Raw genomic sequence first — 7,805 nt, forward strand, 5'->3', positions numbered from 1 at the left:
CCCCTTTCCTTGCTAAGCTCACCCCTCTTCTTGTGTAAATGACCTCTTTGTCCTTGTTCTTGGTTTTGGTTTAGTGGGCTTTATTTATTGGGCTTGGGCCCAAGTCATCACAAACCAATCTAATAACATCATAGAAATATCATCAGAGGTTAGTGCATAATCAATTATATTTTCAGGACACACTATTGACTCACTAGCAAGTGTACCAGATCGTTCAAGTAATATAATCGGTAATACCCGATATCGTTCTTCCCAAGAGACTCAAAAGGCCTTATCGTTCGTGTGAATTAAAATCGTAAGACTTGTAGAGAAAAATTAATTGTGTGGAATGCAAGGACAAAAAATAAACATGCAATGTATTTGATTCAATTGACGAAAAGGACTATGGATGAATGGAGTTGTTGGGGGTTGACAATTTCATCTAATCCGCCCCTCTTGTTTAATGTTCTTGATTATCTAATTGTTATGCAAACTTTCTTGGCCTACCCTTAACCCGATCCCTCGGCGAAAAAAGCCTATTACTAATTATCGGCTTGCTATCCCTAGCCTCCCCTAGCAATTAGCAATGCATTACCGAACAGAAGCAAAAACAATAAATCGTCCTACCTCCCTATCCCTAGGTGGTATTTAGTTAATCAAGGAATTTCTCACCAGTTCATGACAGTACTGTACGTTCCCGTATCAATAGAGACAAACAACAGATATCGAATGAGTTAAATGATAAAAGCTTTAAGCGCAGATAAGAACCCAACAATTGATAATCAAAGCATATGAAGAATCATATAAATAAACAAGAGTTTCAATAAAAGAAAGTTTCAAAAGGTTACATTGTTTCCCCCAACGACAAAAGGGTTTAGTTCACCATTGTCATGGTGAACTTAGATGAAATTAATGGAAGAATGGAATAGCAAACCCTAGATAAGATGAAAAGGAGCCTAAGCATCCAAGAGATCCTCTCCAGAGAGTGAAAATTAGGTTTGGCCGCCCTCTTCTGTCAAAAGAATGAGAATGAAATCGTAACAGGGCTATTTATAGCTGAGGAGCGTCACAGAAAACAGGCCCAGGCCCAGCGGACAACCGCCCGGCGGTACACTTATGCCGCTCGGCGGTTTGCCCCTAATCGCGCCACCGCTCGGCTGCAGGGGCCAACCGCCCGGCGGCAGAGGGCCACCGCCCGACGTTTTGCCTCTAATCTCAAATTCGCCCAGCATCCACACCAGGTGCCTCCTCCTCGCATTGAACCGCCCAGCGGTGCAATTTTGCCGCCGGGCGGTTCCTAAACTCTTCTTTTCTTCAATTTTCTTCTTCTGTCTTTAGTCTAAGACCTTCATCTTCAACCCCAATCTTCACTTTCATCAAAATCAATGCAAAACAAGCATAATATCGCTAAAAATAACTTTTGACTCTCGACTGACTCATTTATTGGGTTTTACTTGATTCTAAGCTCATTCTAAGTCTTAAAAGGTGTAATTTGGTCTAAAATAACACATGAAAATAATTGTTTTTCAACCGTTATCACAACCCCAAACTTAGAACTTTGCTTGTCATCAAGCAAACAAAACAAAACAGCAAATAAAACAAAACTTGGCTTTCTACTATTTCATCCAATGGTTCAACATTCCTAAAGTACATGACAAGAACTACTCAACTTCAGATCTTCAATGAAATCAAATCAAGATGCACACATGCGTCCAATTCAGTTCATTTCACAAGTTACTCAACAAATGGTACACATTATGAATGATCAATCCACTAAGCAACGATGCAATCATGAAATTTAGCAATGCTCTCCTGGCAAGTGTTTCACTCAATCACTCAAGTGTTTAGGGTAACACTCTAACACTTTATCATTCACAGGTCACATGAAACAAAATTGTCATTCATCTAAGACAACCAAAATCCTTACATGCAAATGCCATCAAAAGGACTTTTCCAAGGCTTGTAATGAGGCTGGGCTAACAAGAAGAATTGGTTTTTCTGGAATGCAAAATCCTTGAGTTAAGAGAGCTAACATGGTATTCAATAAGCACAATTCTCTTCCTCACCAATCTCACTTATTCCCCACTTTTTCCCTTTTCTTTTGCATTGAGCCCATCTTCAAGCTTTTCTTCTTTTCTTTTCTTTTTCTCATCTATTTTTCTTTCACAACATTTGAGCTCAATGCTTTTTCAAATACCTTACAATTTCCCCCATGCAACCCCAAACTTGAACCTTTTCATCACCTACCATAAAGCTCATCCCAACTCAAGGTAAAGAATTTCAAGACAAGGGTTCACATCTTGTTTAAGGCCGAGGTTCAAAAAGGGTATAATATTTTCAAGCACTTTGGGTGAAAATTTGGCTAGAGAATTCACATGCAATTCAATCAATCATCAAGATTAAGGCAATATCATTCATGCTTTCCTATGAACAATACATACAACAATGAAAACTCTGGAGCTCAATACCTCACACAACATGCTTTCTCACACAATATTCATTCATACACCCTGCTTAGCATCATAACCACAATCATAATTCATCACCCATCTATTAACATGCAATGCAGCTCAATTATCATCCACATCAAATCATCATTAAACAGACTCATCATGCAAATTATTTAGTTAAACATCTTTAGAAAAAGTATTCAAGCCAAACATACACACTAAAAATAAAATTCAACCTATTCTAAGAATTTAAAATGCAAGAGTGAAAGAGAGAATCTAGGTTGCCTCCTAGTAGCGCTTGTTTAACGTCACGAGTCTNANCCAAACCTGTTTAGCACTTGTCAGTAAGTGCAAATCCTTCCAACACCCATCAGTAGGTGTACCTTCCTGTGTTCTTCAGTAATTCCAAAAAATTTAGCATCCCCTAGTAGATGTCACCCAAAAATTGTTCCGAAAGATTACAAAATTTACGAGTTCAACAAAAACATAAAACAAATAAAAATGTTTTAAAATACAAAAAGTGTTCTCCAGCAAATCAACTCTTCTTCTTCATGTTGGGATCTTCATCGTCCCACTTGCTCAACTTTCTTCTATACACTCTTCGAATTGTTGTGGAGTAAGGCCTTCTGATCTTTATCATTCCCTCCTCCTTAAGCTTCATATTCACAATCCATTTCCTGTTTTTAAATCGCACTGACATGCCACGCAGGAATAGTGTTTCCTCTGAGTGAATTGATTCCTCTATGCTTGCCTTCTTTTCCTCAAGAATTTGCAAAACATTAAAATTGTTAAGACAATCAATACCTGTGGTGTTTTCTTCTTTTGCAGCTTCTCTTCTGGCCCTTTTGTATTTGGCTCTTCTTATTGCTCTCATTTTGGTTTCCTCAGAGTCATAAATTAACACTTGGTCATCATCTCTTAGCTTTATTCCTCCATCATGGACATATATAACCATCTTAGAAGTCCTCATGAAAGGTCTTCCCAAGATTAACGAAATTCTTCCCTCATTGGCCATGTCCACAACTACAAAGTCAATTAAAAATTCCAACTCATTAATTCGGACAACTGCATCTTCCACCATACTGATTAGCTTCTTAATAGATCCATCCGCAACCGTTAGGGTACTGTTTGCTAGTTTTAATTTTAGCCCTCCAATCCTTTTGAAAGCACTAAAAGGAATCATATTAACACTTGATCCTGAATCGATCATGGCTCTCCCTATGTCCACATCATTGATCATGCAAGGAAGCGTCAAAGTCCCTGAATCCTTCAATTTTGGCGGATGACCCTTCTTTCTAGGCTTAACCAACCGGTCCTGATTGCCTTCATCATCAAAATCAATTACCTCTCCAAGATAATACTTGATCCTCTTGTCATACTCAGGAATTCGTGGAGATGCTCCAAGAGTAACGGTTACCTGATTGAAGATTTCTCTGAATGGCTCTTGGTAATTGTCTTTCTCCTTCTCTTTTTCCTCTTTTTTGTCTTCTCTTTTCTCTTCCTGGTTCTTCTGCTCATTAGCCTCATGGTCATGCATTCTCTTCTCATCTTCATCCTCACTGCTCCCAATCTCAATTATTTCCTCTGTTGACTTCCTTTTTCTACTTGTCATAACAACTTTGCATTCATCTTTAGCGTTAACATCAGTATTAGCCCTAAACTGATTTTTCTATGTGGTTTCTATTCTTTTTGACAGTTGCCCAATCTGTGTATCCAATGATCTAAAGCTAGCTTGACCACTATTTAGCTGAGACTCATAGACTTTGAAGAATTTATCAAATCGGTTACTGAGGTCTCTGACTTTCTTTGTCAAGCTGCTCACTTGCTGCCATAAAGGTGATGGTTGCAGTTGCCGAAAGCCTCCTACAGGTCCAGAAGAATTATTCTGATTTTGCCCCACACTGGGGTGGTTCTTCCAACCTTGGCTGGAACTGCCTTGGTTGAAAGTACCTTGCTTGTATTGAAATTGGGCTCCCATGTAGTTAACATCCTGCTGCAACTCCTCAGGGAAAGCACATTGACCATTGATATGGTCACCACCACATAAATTACAAAGTTGCTGAGTCTGAGAAACATTCCTTACCCCCATTGGAAATTCAACAAGGATCTTTGTTAGCTTGTCCAATTTCTGGGTCAGGAGATGATTTTGTGCCGCCATGGCATCCTTAGCGGGGAGATGCAAGAGTCCTCCTTTTTGCGCGCCTCTCTCACTATGTACCACTTCACTCATAGCCATGCTCTCGATTAATTCATAAGCCTCATCCTCACTCTTGGTATTTATGCTGCCTCTAGTTGAAGCATCTAACATCATTTTAGACTGGGTATGTAGGCCTCCAAGGAAGGCAAGTAAGTATGAAGTCTTATCAAGTCCATGGACAAGGGTCTTTCTTAACAAGCCTTTAAATCTGTCCCACGCTTGACCCAGAGTCTCCTCCATTCCTTGTTTGAATGAAGAAATCTCCAACTTGCCTTGATTAATCTTGGTTGGCGGGAAGAATTTGTTCACAAATTTTGCTGCCAACGCATCCCAATTTCTGAAAGTGTCTTCCAAGAATGAGTGCAACCATGCTTTGGAGTTTCCTCCAAGAGAGAAAGGAAACAGACTGAGTCTAACCCTTTCATCAGAGACTCCATTTATCTTCACGGTGTTGCAAATCTCCCTAAAAGTGGTTAAATGATCATATGGATTTTCATTTAACATTCCGTGAAACTGATTACTCTGAACGAGCTGGATAAGAGCAGGGTTCATAACCATATTGGTTGCATTGTCTGCAGGCAAAGCTATGCTGTTAAAGTTCATGGGACCCACCATGTTGGATGTGTCCCCAAGTGTGCGCCTAGGAGGAGGTTGGTCCGCCATCTCCTCAATATTCTGTGCAGAGGTCTCAAATGAAGAGTGAAAAAGTTCTTCAGGAGAAGGAAAGTTTTCACTTGCAGGGCGTCTAACTTTCCTCCTTCTCTTGTCTGAGAGTCCTTCTAAGAGAGGTTGCTGGTCTTTTCTGCTTCTAGGGTGTATTGTTTCCTGCATACACAAGAAACACAACCCTAAAAGCACTTTTATAGAAAATAAAACAAAATTAAACAAAACAGAACAAAAACAAATAATTACAAACAAGTCAAATGTCAATCAATTCACACTACTAAAGATAACCTTGAATCCCTGGCAACGGTGCCAAAAACTTGTTGCCTCACTAGCAAGTGTACCAGATCGTTCAAGTAATATAATCGGTAATACCCGATATCGTTCTTCCCAAGAGACTCGAAAGGCCTTACCGTTCGTGTGAATTAAAATCGTAAGACTTGTAGAGAAAAATTAATTGTGTGGAATGCAAGGACAGAAAATAAACATGCAATGTATTTGATTCAATTGACGAAAAAGACTATGGATGAATGAAGTTGTTGGGGGTTGACAATTTCATCTAATCCGCTCCCTCTTATCTACTCCCCTTGTTTAATGTGCTTGATTATCTAATTGTTATGCAAACTTTCTTGGCCTACCCTTAACCCAATCCCTCGGCGAAAAGAGCCTATTACTAATTATCGACTTGCTATCCCTAGCCTCCCCTAGCAATTAGCAATGCATTACCGAACAGAAGCNAAAATAATTGATCGTCCTACCTCCCTATCCCTAGGTGGAATTTCATTAATCAAGGAATTTCTCACCAGTTCATGACAGTACTGTACGTTCCCGTATCAATAGAGACAAACAACAATTATCGAATAAGTTAAACGATAAAAGCTTTAAGTGCAGACGAGAACACAATAATTGATAATCAAAGCATATGAAGAATCATATAAATAAACAAGAGTTTCAATAAAAGAGAGTTTCAAAAGATTACATTGTTTCCCCCAACAACAAAAGGGTTTAGTTCACCATTGTCATGGTGAACTTAGATGAAATTAATGGAAGAATGAAATAGCAAACCCTAGATAAGATGAAAAGGAGCCTAAGCATCCAAGAGATCCTCTCCAGAGAGTGAAAATTAGGTCTGGCCGCCCTCTTCTGTCAAAAGAATGAGAATGAAATCGTAACAGGGCTATTTATAGCTGAGGAGCGTCACAGAAAACACGGACAACAGCCCGGCGGCACACTTATGCCGCCCGACGGTTTGCCCCTAATCGCGCCACTGCCCAGCGGCAGGGGTTCACCGCCCGACGGTTTGCCTCTAATCGCAAATCCGCCCAGCGTCCACGCTAGGTGCCTCCTCCTTGCATTGGACCGCCCAACGGTGCAATTTTGTCGCCAGGCGGTTCCTAGACTCTTCTTTTCTTCAATTTTCTTCTTCTGTCTTGAGTCTAAGACCTTCATCTTCAACCCCAATCTTCACTTTCATCAAAATCACTGCAAAATAATGCAAAACAAGCGTAATATCGCTAAAAACAGCTTTTGACTCTCGACTGACTCATTTATTGGGTTTTACTTGATTTTAAGCTCATTTTAAGTCTTAAAGGGTGTAATTTGGTCTAAAATAACACACAAGAATAACTGTTTTTCAACCGTTATCACACACACAGTCCAATATTGGAAAAAAACAGGACCCCTCAGTATCCAAGCACCCAAAAACAAAAAACCCCGAAATTTGCTTGAATTCCGCTCAGAGGCCAGGGAGACCGCTCTGCGGTCTTCAAAGAGTTTTTTCAAAAACTCTTTTTTAACAACCCTAATCTCCACTCTAACACTAAATCCAACATTCCAAACTTATTTCATGCAATTCTATTGGTTCAAACAATTTCTGATTCATTAAATCATGCAAAGAAATCAAAAAGCCCTAATTTATCATATTCCTAAGCATGTTCTTCAACAAATCCCAATTAGAAACCCTAAAAATTGAAATTGCATACTTACTTGAGTGGAGACTTTGAATGGTTGCTAAAATTGATGATGAATGCCCTCTCTAATGCAAAACCTTAACCAAAAACCCCAAACTTTGACAAAACAATGGTAGAAAATTGAATTTTTGGTGAGTGGGTGATGAGAAAGTGGGGAAATCTCTCTAAAAAGCTCTTGAAAGTGAAAGAGGAGTGTTAGGGATTAGGAAGACCGCTCAGGAAAAATTCAAAGAAGAAGTTTCAAAATGAAAAACTTAGAAACCGCTCAGCTTTTAACAAAGTTGAGACAAGTTTCCACTACAACTGCTCAACGGCAAAATAGGCCGCTCGGCGGTGTTCGCTAGTTTTTCTTCCTCTCTTCTATGCTTGCCTTTGAACCTTCTCACCCTGTAACATTCAATTTCAACCTTCAATTTTTCAATCATATGTCTTTCCCCTCTCAGATGCAACATTCAAACATGCAATGCACTTAACACAGAGCTTGAAAACAGATACAATCAACTGGGTTACCTCCCAGGTAGCGCTTGTTTAACGTCACGAGCCTGA

This window comes from Vigna radiata, chromosome 6 (genome assembly GCF_000741045.1).
Source record: "Vigna radiata var. radiata cultivar VC1973A chromosome 6, Vradiata_ver6, whole genome shotgun sequence".
NCBI classification, from domain to species: Eukaryota; Viridiplantae; Streptophyta; class Magnoliopsida; order Fabales; family Fabaceae; genus Vigna; species Vigna radiata.